Source organism: Amblyomma maculatum, chromosome 4, assembly GCF_055883805.1.
Source record: "Amblyomma maculatum isolate TAMU_Amacu chromosome 4, ASM5588380v1, whole genome shotgun sequence".
NCBI lineage: Eukaryota > Metazoa > Arthropoda > Arachnida > Ixodida > Ixodidae > Amblyomma > Amblyomma maculatum.
In genome coordinates this window covers 96,840,891-96,853,474 of record NC_139347.1, presented here as the reverse complement: position 1 = coordinate 96,853,474, position 12,584 = coordinate 96,840,891, and the positions used below count along the sequence as shown (strand labels likewise).

The following is a 12,584-nucleotide window of genomic DNA, read 5'->3' as shown; positions in this document are numbered from 1 at the left end:
ACGCTTGTTCCTGTTCTTCACCCCAGTGAAAGACAGCATTGTCACGCGTCAGCGAAGTTAATGGCCAGGCAATTCGTGAGAAACCAGCAATAAACCGGCGGTAATAGGCGCAAAGACCCAGGAAACGCCGCAATGTCTTTTTGTCCGTAGGTGTCGGAAACTTGGCGACTGCGGAGAGCTTTTCAGGATCAGGCCGGACACCTTCTTGGCTAACGACGTGACCTAAGAATTGCAGCTCCTCGTACCCGAAGTGGCACTTCTCGGGTTTTAGTGTGAGGCCCGCAGATCGTATGGCCTGAAATACAGCTAGCAGACGGCGTAGATGCTCTTCAAATGTGGCCGAAAACACAATCACGTCGTCAAGATACACCAGGCATGTTTGCCACTTAAGTCCCGAGAGCACAGTATCCATCAACCTCTGAAATGTTGCTGGTGCTGAGCATAAACCGAACGGAAGGACCTTAAACTCATACAATCCATCGGGAGTGACGAATGCTGTCTTCTCCCGATCTCTCTCGTCTACTTCTATCTGCCAATATCCACTTTTCAAGTCCATTGATGAGAAGTAACGTGCATTTCGTAGGCGATCAAGGGAATCGTCGATGCGAGGAAGAGGGTACACGTCTTTTTTAGTTACTTGGTTGAGCTTGCGGTAATCTATGCAAAATCGTAAGCTGCCGTCCTTCTTTTTAACAAGTACCACGGGGGAAGCCCAGGGGCTCTGTGACGGCTGGATAACGTCGTCTCTAAGCATTTCGGCCACCTGGCGCTGAATGGCTGCACGTTCTTTCGGAGCTACACGGTAAGGATTTTGTCGAATCGGGCGAATCGAGTCATCCGTGATGATTCGATGTTTTGTCAAAGGCGTTTGGCCGATCCGCGATTCGGAAGCAAAGCAGTCTCGAAATTGATCTATGAGATCTAAAAGACGGTCCCGTTCTGAAGAAGACAAATTTGGACTCACATCGACGATGGTTACGGGCGTCTTGCACATTGATCCTTCCTGTTGCAGTGAGAAGCAGTGCTGCGCATTTGGTATGCTGTCGAAAAAGGCCACAGTTGTGCCTTTCGGAATTTGCTGACGCTCGTCGCTGAAGTTTGTCAGCAGCACTTCGGTCTGTCCATTGGTCAAGTTGACTAGCCCTCGAGCTATAGAAACACCTCGGCTTAGTACCAGGGCGACTGCCCTTTCGGCGATACCATCGCCGGTATGCGCCATGTCGCACTTCACTTCAACAAGAGAGCATGATCGCGGAGGTAATGTCACTGTCTCATTGGCGACGCGTAAGGGCATCAGTGGTACTTCCGCACAACCAAGGTCTTCATGATTGTTGGTGAAGGCAACGACGCTGTCACGAATGCTGATTACAGCCCCATGAAGACGCAGAAAGTCCATGCCCAAGATGAGATCTTTGCAACAGTCAGGGAGAATAACGAAGCTGCCAACAAACACCGCGTTTCCTATTCCTATCCGGGCAGTGCACTTCCCTGTCGGTGCCAGTAGCTGGCCCCCAGCACTTCTTATTACTGGCCCAGTCCATTCGGTTTTTACTTTGCGCAGCGTGTCAGCCAGTTTCTGGCTAATAATTGAAAAATCCGCCCCGGTATCCACCAGAGCATGTACCTCCAGCCCATCAATGGAAACGGCGAGGTCAGCGCTAACAACGTTATCTGGGTTGCTCGTCTCTTTCGGCATTTTCGGCGGAAGTGCGGCAAGGTCAGCGGTATCAGCTTCGTTGTCGGGGCTGCTCATCTGATGCGGCATTTTCGGTGGTAATGTAGGCGGCATTTTCGGCGGTAGTGCGGCAATGTCAATACTAACGGCAGCGTCAGAAGCACGGGCTGTCGGCTGTTGCGGCGGTGGTGAGGGTTTTGACACTTTTAGACTGTGTGCAACCTCCCCTCGTGAGGTTGCGGCTGTTAGTTTCCCCGGTGAGGGCTAGGGGACCGCCGTCCGCCAACGTCAGCATTGCCACGACGCATAGGCGGGGAATAACGCTGTGGCGATGGGGAGGAGCGGCGGCGGAAGCCCGGGGATTCGGTTTCCCTGCTGACCGGAAGGCCGTCCTCGGCTTGGGCAGTGTCAGCGTCGAAGCGGCGGCGAGCAGAAGCAGACGGAAAGGCCTGCCCCTCTTCGCGGTAACGGCAGTACCGATATACGTGGCCAGGTTGTCCGCAGTAGAAACATAGTGGCCGGCTGTCATAACTGCGCCACCTGTCCGTTCGGCGTAGTTGAGAGCCCCTGGAAGGCGCCCACTGAGGCCCCTGGAAGAATCGCGTCTCCTGACGGCTTGGTGCGCTCGGTGAGGCGTGGTCTGGAGGCGGGCGACGTAGGACCGCGGCGTAGCTCTCAGATTGCGGCTCGTGATAAGGTGCAGGAATGTTGGCCGTGTAGTTGACCGGTTGTGGAACGCGGTATGGTGGTTCGGAAATGACTGCCGCGTTGTCGACTGGATGAAACTCGTTGCACTGGGCAGACGGTGTTAGGGAGCACCGAATTTCATTCCTTACAGCCTGCACGAGGGCCTCTGACGACTGAGCTTTCGTAACCGAAATTCGCTGCAACTCCTCAAGGACAATTTCTCTAATCATGTCTCGAAGAGTGGTCTGATCTGTTGCAGTCAGCGCCGCCGCAGTCGTCGGGGCACAGTTGACCGGTCGGTTGTACTGGCGGCACCGGTCTTGGAGGGCTCGTTCGATAGCCGTAGCGTCCTTAATGAACTCACTCACGGTTTTAGGTGGGTTGCGTACTAAGCCGGCAAACACCTGTTCTTTGACACCGTGCATGAGATGCCGTAACTTCTTTGGCTCACTCATATCAGGGTCGGCACGGCGAAAAAGGCGAGCCATGTCTTCCGCAAACATAGCCACGCTCTCATTCGGCTTCTGGACACGCACTTCAAGCAGGCGCAGCGCATTGTCGCGTCGATCAGTTCTCGCAAAGGTGTCTACAAGCTGGCGGCGGAAGTCGTTCCATGTGGATAAGCTGGCCTCGTGGTTTTCAAACCACGTTCTAGCATTATCCTGAAGGGCAAAATAAACATTGCAAAGCTTGTGATCTTCGCTCCACTGATTAATCTTGGCCACTCGCTCAAACTGGTCAAGCCAGTCCTCGACATCTTCAAACGCTTCCCCGCGAAAGCACTCTGGCACCTTGGTGTTCTGAAGAGTCACCGGCGTAGGGTTGGGATGTGCCATGGCTTGGGAGACCTGATGGACTTGGTCGTTTGAAGAGTCGCTTGGCAGATAGTTGTACTCCGGGGCTAGGCCTAGAAGGCGGCGGCTAGCGCGATGTACAGGCGTGTCGATGTCTGGGATTCGCTGTGGACTGCCGGAAGGAGTCTTATGCATACCCCAGCGTGCTCCACCAGTGTCACGTCTCGACTGAACGCCAAGGAGGACCCAAAGATAGGACGGGTTTAATAAATCAACCTGGACGAGTCTTGCGCTCCAACTTCCTTCTCTTCCAGGCTCGCGCTTGTGAGGCCCGGTCATCATCTTTGGCGTCGTCTTCTATGCGGCAATATGTTCTCTTGCCGTCATACAAACTTCCAACACGGACACGAGCTTGTCACACCATTGTCTCTATTGCACGAGCCTGAAGGCGTCAGACATCATTCAACGGCTAAACGGCGGAGCAGACCGTCTATTGCTAACAAGCGCAAAATGTAGCAAGGTAGGCAGGCTATGCAGACCGGCTTGTGCGCTCAAAAGCGATATTTGCGAGATAGCGGGTAGGCATGCTATGCCGGTGTATGGGCGAGGTGGATAGGGGCGATGCTTATGGAGAGAACAGAGCAGTGGTGGAAGAGGAAAACTCGGAAGTATAATGCGCAGAGAAGAGGAGTACAGGTGAGACGGTCAGTAAATTTCAGGTGGTGGTGATCTGAGTTGATGATGGGGGCGAAGACACGAAGGCCTCCTCAAACCAGAGGTCAGAGACATACTGGTGACGACTTCCACGATGGCAAGGATGGGGAATTAAATTTGCCTTTATATATACATTTTACATAGTTACAAATTGGGCGTTTAGAGGGATATTTAAGCAAATGTTAAAAAATAAAAACTTGGAACTGGCTAGTACCAGGAGAAACCCCTCTACATAGCCGATGATGCATTGCACCTGAACTCTAGTCTAGAACCCTCGACTGGGCTCTCGGACTCTGTTTTAATACCTCGGGGCCCAGCCCACACCTAAATTTTGAGCCAGTTGCAGCAAGCGATGGGGATGGTGGCCCACCCTTCATATCGGGTTGCCGGTTTAACTTCAAAAAGATAAAGGCGTGGCCAAAAAGTAAAGAAAAGCACACAAAAAAAAAACACTGTAGCTGCGGCCGCGTCACAAGGATGTTGCTCCCTGCTGCTCGCCACTAAAACTCTTTGTAGCCTCGATCGCATCCAGCGAGGCTGCCTCTCCACTTGCAAGGCTAGAGCATCAACATCATTGGTTGCTTGCTGCCTACAACAATCCTTTCACTCTCTCAAGAGGCATCTGTACTTGCAAAAAGAGTATGAAAAAAAGTATAAACATGCGAATGGCAGTGACACAAGTGACTACAATGGAACTTTTTACAGTACGCACCCCTCTCGCGGTCGCTAGCCGAAGTACGACTGATGGGACGGGTTACCCAGAACAAGGTATCTGCAGCACTGCAAAAGGCAGCGACACCCCGGTCCAATCAGGATCACGCGCACTGAAATAGGCACTTGTGCTCCTAGCACCTCTCGCCCCCCCCCCCCCCCCCAAAAAAAAAAAAAAAAAAAAATTGGCGGGGGTGACAGTAGGACCACAATTCACTATTATAGTGCGCAGGGGCGAGATGCACTTAGTAGCACAGCAAGGGCTCCTCCGCATTTCCCAGTGCTGCAGATATCTTGTGAGACGAAATATAGTATCGGGGTGGGCTTATTTTCCAAACTGTAGTTGAGTACACAGGTGGTATTGGCTAGCTTATGCAGAGACACGCGAGTCATCTGTGAACATGCTTTGACACGCAAGACCCCCCGACCTCTGTTAACCATGACAATTACAACAGGAAGCCGACGAACTTGGCCTTGTCTTCTTTGTTGCGGCAAGCTAGGGGAGGCGGTGACAATATAATGCCTCCATTACGAAAGCCTACAAGATGCTAGCACTGCACGTAATTATTGCGCAGCAGTTCGTTGCGTAGATGAAGCGAGGTGCGTCGTTTCTTGAAAAAACACGTAGAGCGAAATCCTCCCCCTATTTTCGCGTGGCATACCCGGCTAAAATGGCGTCCAAGGAGGCTTCGCGCATGCGCAATAGCTCTACTTGAAAAATGACCATTGGCCTGTCAAAGTACAGGCTCTGCCACACAAATTTATCCCGTACACGGGTCCCTCTTTTACAGAGAGTGGGAAAAAACAAACAAAGGCTAGAATACAACCTTACGTTTTTCCCAGTGTGCGTCCACATCCGGTACTTGTTCACTTCAATACCACGGTTGTTAATGGTACATTGGCATTGTCGTTCTGACGCTTCCTTCCGTACTACAAAGCGCCATGCACCGCGACAAGTGAACGTCGTCTTGACACGCTGGTTCTCCCAAAACCTACACCCTCGATGACCTTCACCTTTGTGAGCGCGGTATTGTTGTCGAACCGACACGCCACGGACCCTGCAATCAGGTACATCTCTTTCGAAACTACTTGAGCTTCCTCGTCCAAACGTCACACAAGTTGTTTGCAGCACTGCGAAAGGCTGGACCAATCAGGGTCATGCTCACTACAATATGGAATTGTAGCCCTAAGCGTCTCGGCCTCCGAATTGGCGAGGGCGAGAGTATAGGAGCCCAATTATCTACTGTCGTGCACAGAGGCGAGGTGTACTTAGGAGCACAATTACCTATTATAGTGTACGCGATCCTGAATAGGCCAGGACTCCCTTGCCTTTTGCATTGCTGCAAACATCTCGTGAGACGAAGTGTAACCACCGACGTTACCGCGTGCCTAAACTGACCCGGGTTAAAGCAAGTTAAAGTGGGCGCAGTGGCCGCGATAGCACTCCTCCTCTGCGTTCTCTCGGATGTGGCTTTTCGGGAGGTACAAGCGCATTTCCTTCCTGCACGCTTATTCAGGGGTCTGGGATAACCCCCAAAATATGCCGTGCTGCCTGAGCGTCAGGTGCCGGCTTACCCCTCAGCTGCATCTTGCAGGCTTCCGGCCATCGAAGCAACGAACGCCCCCGTGCGTGTCTGACGATCCCTTGCACCTGTTCCGAAAAGCGAGTTCTATCCATGAGTTACTCGAGGTCATCATAGCGTAGGGAGAAGTCCCCACTCCTCGTCGACCATCTCTCGGATGGCGCGTAGACGGCAGGGGCACGTCGCTCTTCTGCGCGCTCATATTTCCCCACGGCACGTACCTGAAAAACATTACCGCATCTCAAATCCGAGACCTCATTTGTAACTATGAAAAGCTGAGAAAGGCGTGTCAACTGGAGGACGATTATGTGCACGAACCGACTTTTGTACTGCAATGAAAGCTGAAGCTCCTAAGGTGAGTGAACTCGCATCGATTCTCGCACACGTTTTTTTTTTAGGGGGTGGGGGGGGGGGGGGGGGGGGCATTTTATTTTAATGCACCTGGTGGTGACGCCTGAAACTGCTGCTTCTCGGCAACTATGGCATAACGCGTTTCCATGTCTGCTGGCTTAAAACAGGAGCTTTACTCTCGCTCGCCCCATTGCCTGGTACACGCTGCTTGAGGGACACGTTGAGAATGTTGTCGCTTTCTGTCCCGGCGTATTAACGCGATGCGCTAGTTGTCGCATTCATGTAAACACGGCTATTCCAACGTTACTAGAACAAACTAACGTTGGGCTGTTCATGCTTGTCCCCAGTGCCTTTTAAACTGATATTCGTCCCGCGGAGCTGCCGAACAAGCAAAGTAGCCGTGTTTACATGAATGCGACAGATATCGCATCGCATCGTAACCGGTTCCTAGCGCATCGTATTCATGTAAACAGGGGTAATGCGCTAGGAAAGCGCATCGCATTAATGCGCCAAGCAGGGCTGGATTTAGAGGGGTAAGTCGACTTACCCCTCTCAATCTCAATAGGCGACACCGCGTTTCGCCACCACCACGCTAGAGATGATGCGCTACATGTAAACGCTGGCTCGTCGCATTACCGTGAGGCGCTACTAAATGCGATGCGATACGATGCGCTGCTGTCGCCTTCATGTAAACACGGCTAGGAAAGGGGGTGCGAAGCTACTGCTTTCCTCAAGGTTTTAGTAAATGCAATACGGGGACATACATATGTCATACACTCCGATAGGTGCCAAACAAGGAGGAATATGAATCTGTTTCGCAGCCTTAAAGAAAAAACTTCGGGCGCGATTTTTCGTCAGGACCATTTCATCTACAGCAACATGCGAAGCAAAACTTGCGCTGTGTTGCTAATAAACAAACGCAACAACGGTTTAGGGGAAGCATCAGACTTCAAGCCAAAGTTTTGACAAGTCAGTTTGTCGAAACGTTGGCCCGCGGAGTGAGGCTCCCCCTAAAGTCTTGCTCGGTTTTCTTTGAGCCATCTTCCTCATCACTTTCTACCTTAATCCTTAACACGCTATCGACAGGGACTCAAAACTCGTGTTCAGCCTTACTTAATTCCTAGAAAGCGGAGGAAGCACGGTAGTCAGGTCATCGCAGAGAGGAAACCTAAAATAAACGAAAAATTACATGTGACCTGTAAAGGATCAGAGTACGCTGAAAAATAAAATGGCTCTCTGTAGTGCATGTTGCATGCATGTAATCGGGAACTTTTGTAATATCTCCTTTTCCTTGTGAAATGCTAAATCGGGAGTTTTCTATTTCGTGTTTTATTCAAATTCGAAAAACCTGGGATGGAAAATTTTCTTAAGATGAGATGCGGAACGAAACATGATTGGAAACGCACTCGTGTTGCAAAACTCTGCTTCTCTGCACAGCAAAAACCCTTGCACCATGGCGGCCAAACCTGTTTTGAGAGCCGAAGTTTGGCGCAGTTCAGGAGACGTCTGTTGTGACAATAATGGCCACGTCCATTTCCTGCACCCCTCTGCCTGTTGTTGCTGCCGCAATTATGGCATTGAGTCCATCGGGGAAGCCAGTTCCTGGCAAGTGCCATTCATATCGCCTCTCCCCCCCCCCCCCCCCTTATGCTTCCTCCTCGTTTTCAAAAGCGAAGGAATTTGCTCCCCAGGTTCATACATGACATCAGGCTTGACACAGAAGTATTCTGCGCTGCACCCGACTTCTGCCCCCAAAACAGGTTTAGCCGCCATGGCGAAAGGGTGTTAGCTGTGCAGAGAAGCTGACTTCCAGAGTTTTGCAAAGGGTCTCTGCGTATCCAAACTTCATCGGCATCTGTCGAGTGGTCTTTCACATAACGGGGTTAGTCATGACGGCGGGCTAATGTACCAGGTAATTAATAGAACAAGTTAAGGGATTACTGATTAGTAAGCGAGTGGCAAATTACACTTAAGCACCACAAAAAGGAGGAACGTTCTATTCCCCGTCCAGGTGTGCCAATTACACCGTGACACGAAAGTATTAGTTTCCCGCGTCCAGAAATTAGGGCCGGAAACTTTCAGTGGATATGCGGGAAAACCTGGCGGACCGGATTGAGGGTCACAGAACCATTTTTGCCAGTAGTGCACCAATGTAGAGTTTCTGTATGGCTGGTTTCGACTGTGAGTCATGTTTTGACGGAGTTGAAAACGCGTGAAGCGAACCGCCCTCATATTAGCCTTGCGTTACTGCAAAACAATACATTGTGCTGGGGACCCTAGTATTCAGCCCCCAGATAAAAGGGAAGGAAGGCATTCCTAGTGCAAGGACACTCTTCCTGACTGCAGCTCATCTTTCGCCTTTCCTTTTGTCACTACCATCATCAATTACTGAAACAGATTTCTTACTGCTGGTTTATTTTGTTAAAATAGAAATTGCAATCTAAAAAGAAGGAAAGATGACTGGGCTGACTGGATGAACAGCGCGATGCTAGCATCGCGCTGTTGATTACTTGGCTTATAATAGAATGGCTATTATATTAATATCAGCTGTGCACCCATCGTTACCATATGTTGACTACTCATCGAATCGACAATGTATTCAAGTTCCGAGGGAGGCTTAGTATCCAACCTGCTTCACCGTGTTTTTTTGTTTGTTTTTTATCACTGTATTTTAGCGCCCCTTCCGAGCTCGACTTTAGGTAGCGTGGTGCGGGAGGTCCTGCTATAAAAACTAATTGGGAGAATAAAGGCAGTGGGCGAACGCTTGGCGTATGCAAAACCGGATTAGAAGGGGAACTGAATGGTTTTGCCTGCCAAGCTCCGCGCCTTTGAGGTCACATTGCTTACACGGCGGAGAGCTCTGTTTTGGAGTGTGAATGTTCAGCCATCCGTGAGCTGCTTTCCGCAGAGCAGGACACAAAGGGAAATGAGGGATTCGTTAGAAAATATGAATGCAAGAAGCCAACAGTCGATCGAGGCACCCTAGGCAGGATGAACTGATAGCACCAAGGGGTATTTGCTGCTGCCTTCTTCACTTGTATCCCAGTATACTGCACGCTTGAGTTGAGGTGGGAACAATGCTTTATCCCACATGGATGGCCCTGCGAGTCACGTGCGCTTTGGGGCAATGCCGTATCGTGGTGCAGCGGGGGAGGGGTTCTTTTGGACTGCGCCTTGCATCCCACTTTCTTTTGTTGGCTTCGGTGACACGGCAACACCGTCTAGACACAAGAGCGAGCAAGAAGGAAAAAGAGAAAAATAGTTTAGAAATACAGCCCAAGCAAGAAGAAAGGACGAAAAGGAAAGCTTGTCAAAGTTATGAGAAAAACGTGCGCGCACGAACACCGAGGAGCAACAGGTTGGTGGTAGAGTGTAGTATTGTCAAAACAGTTTGACACCAATTGGAGCCCAGACGCAAATAGTTAATTTTGGCGCGAATTTTCAATCCCCGCAGAAAATACGTACACAACGCTAATAGAATCGATATTTAGCCGAGTTTTTTTTTTTTTTTTTTTTTTATACAGGATGACAAGAAAGAACGACATACCTGAAAACGCAATTTTTAGAAATATTTATTTGTGATTTTGAAAAATGAAACTTCTCCCGCAACCAAGCTCTATTCTCTAAAGAAGAAAACGCTACCACAAACCCCAGTCCAGAAAAGTCGTCATCTGCTTTCTATGGTCGCCGGAGGCTGCAGCGACTGATTGATGCCGCTGGCGAGTCAAGGAACGTGCTTCAATACATTCCATCGTCCTGGGACAAATTTACGGGATTTAAGTCACGCTTTTCGTAGACCACCAGCAATGTTTGGCTACATGGTGTGACAGATAAGCCAAAAATTGAGAGGGTCTTAACCCGGCTGCGCTTATGATGGTGTACTTAACTTGTTTTTCTGTGGTTTAGGCTAAAGTTAAAAGTAAAATAAAAGGTTAGGTCATTGATCAAGTCTTCGATCAAGATATATAGCCTTAGTTTGCATTCCAACGGTGTTATCGTATCGTTCCATATGGAAAGAATTGCCCGATTTGGCAACTCATTACAAATCGGTCATGTCATCTAGTCTCATTACGTCCGCAACCAACCCGTCAACCAATCAGTGCCAGGTTTTGTCGCCTGCTAGATGCGTGCTCGTTTTTTTTTTTTTTCTTTAGCTTGGGATTTTCAAACGGGAAGAGGTTCTAGTTGGTTGTTATATGGAAACCACCGGGTGTAAGTTGCTATATGCCAGTGACTAATGAAGTAATTCACAATAACGACGTCACGAAACAGCTTATCCAACCAGAGCGACGGCACGCACAATTCAGATTCTCTGCTTGGGTAACCTTATGAGTATACTTCTCAGCACACTAAAAAAAAGGGCAGAATCCAAGCAGGTGCAGTAATGGTAATAAGTTTAACTGCGCATGGTTCAAGCATTTGTACTGCGCCATGACAGGCGATTCCACGACTATACCCGAGAAGAGCTTTTTGAGGTTCTGCAGCTAAGGCTAGACTGAAAAGGGAAGGAGACATGCCTTTTTCCCTTTGCGTGAGGTATATCTGTACAGTGCCAACGTCCATAAAAAATACATGGTAACTTTCAGAAGCTCTAGCGTGTCCAAGTGCGGTTAAATTTTCATGGGGTTTGTGGTAGCGCTTTCGTCTTTAGAGAATAGAGGAAATGTTGCGGGCAGATTTTATTTTTAAGGCTTCATTTTATTTCAAATCAGAGACAAATATTTCTAAAAATTGCGTTTTTAGATATGTCGGTCTTCCTTGTCATCTCATAAAAAAACTAGGCTAAACATCAAAATTTCCTCCGCAACATTTCCTGCCTTTTTCTTTCCTGATTGTTAATCTGCAATTTTACAGGTTCTGAAAGTTGTGAATGTATTTTCTGCGGGAATTGAAGTTCGCGCCAAATTTAACTATTTGCGTCGTGGCTCCATCTGGTGTCAAACTGTTTAGACAATTCTACACTCTACCACCAACCTCTTGCTTGTCAGTGTTAGTGCGCGCATGTTTTTCTCGAAATTTTGACCAACTTGACTTCTTTCTGTCCTTTTTTCTTGCTTGGGCTGTGAAGTGAGATGCCAGGCGCAGTCAAGAAGAACCCCTCCCCCGCTGCTCGAGGATATAACATTTTTCGCACCAAAGCGAAGTGGCTCACAGGGCCATTTATGTGGGAGCATTGTTCCCACCCCAACAAAGGTGTGCAGTGGTTCAGGCGACCTATAGTAAGATACAAGTGAAGGCAGGAGCAAACATCCTTGGCACCTATCCATTGTGCATGTAGAAGAGGCGCGACAGGAAAGCAAAGGAGATGAGAATTTGTTGGCTTTTGCGCCCATGATGTGGGAAGTGGGCTCTTGAGCTCTAATCACCTCGCACCCTTTCTCCAACCTTCCCCTTCACACCTCCACATGAAAAGCGAACATCCACTCCCCACAGCAAGGGGACAGAATCCTGTCTCCTTCCTTTTCCTGCCTAGCGTCTGCTGCATTGCCCACGGATCGGTTGGTAGCGCCAGCTGAAAAATCAATCCAGCGAGCCCTATGGTACCTATGGCTTCAATCAGGTTGGAAAGGTCTATACACGCTGACATCTCCCCAAGGCAAGGGGTGAAATAACGATTTCGTTCCTTTTCTTGTCTAGCCTCTGCTGTACTGTAGCTCCGACCTCATGAGAACTGGTCGAACCGGTCCGTCGTGTAAATAACATGACCTCAAAGGCGAGTAGCCTGGCAGGCAAAATCGTTTAGTTCCACTTTTGAACCGGTTTAGCTAAGTCAAGCGTTCGACCACTGCCTTTATTCTCCCATTTAAAGCCGGCTCGGTATGCGCCGCAGCTAGCAGGACCTCCTGCACCACGCTGCAAAATACACAGCGACAAAAAAAAAATGCAACTCGAAGTAGGGCGCCTACTAAGCCTTCCTTGGAAATCATATGAGGTAAGGAATTTCAGCTTGCAAACCAGTCGGAATTGGTTGGAAGATTTCCTTTTAGGGTTGCTGCCCCGTTTTTGCGTACAAAAGATCATACGCGGGTGGCGTAGCCACCACCCCTCTTTCCTTCTGTTTAGATTGCA

The 12,584-nt window shown here is 49.4% G+C and overlaps 1 protein-coding gene across 1 annotated transcript in view; it reads left to right on the top strand.

Annotated features, from left to right (window-relative positions):
* LOC146191730 (uncharacterized) overlaps positions 1-12,584 on the top strand; it is a 35,048-nt gene that overhangs the window by 13,728 nt on the left and 8,736 nt on the right. The gene's annotated exons all lie outside the window — the stretch shown is intronic.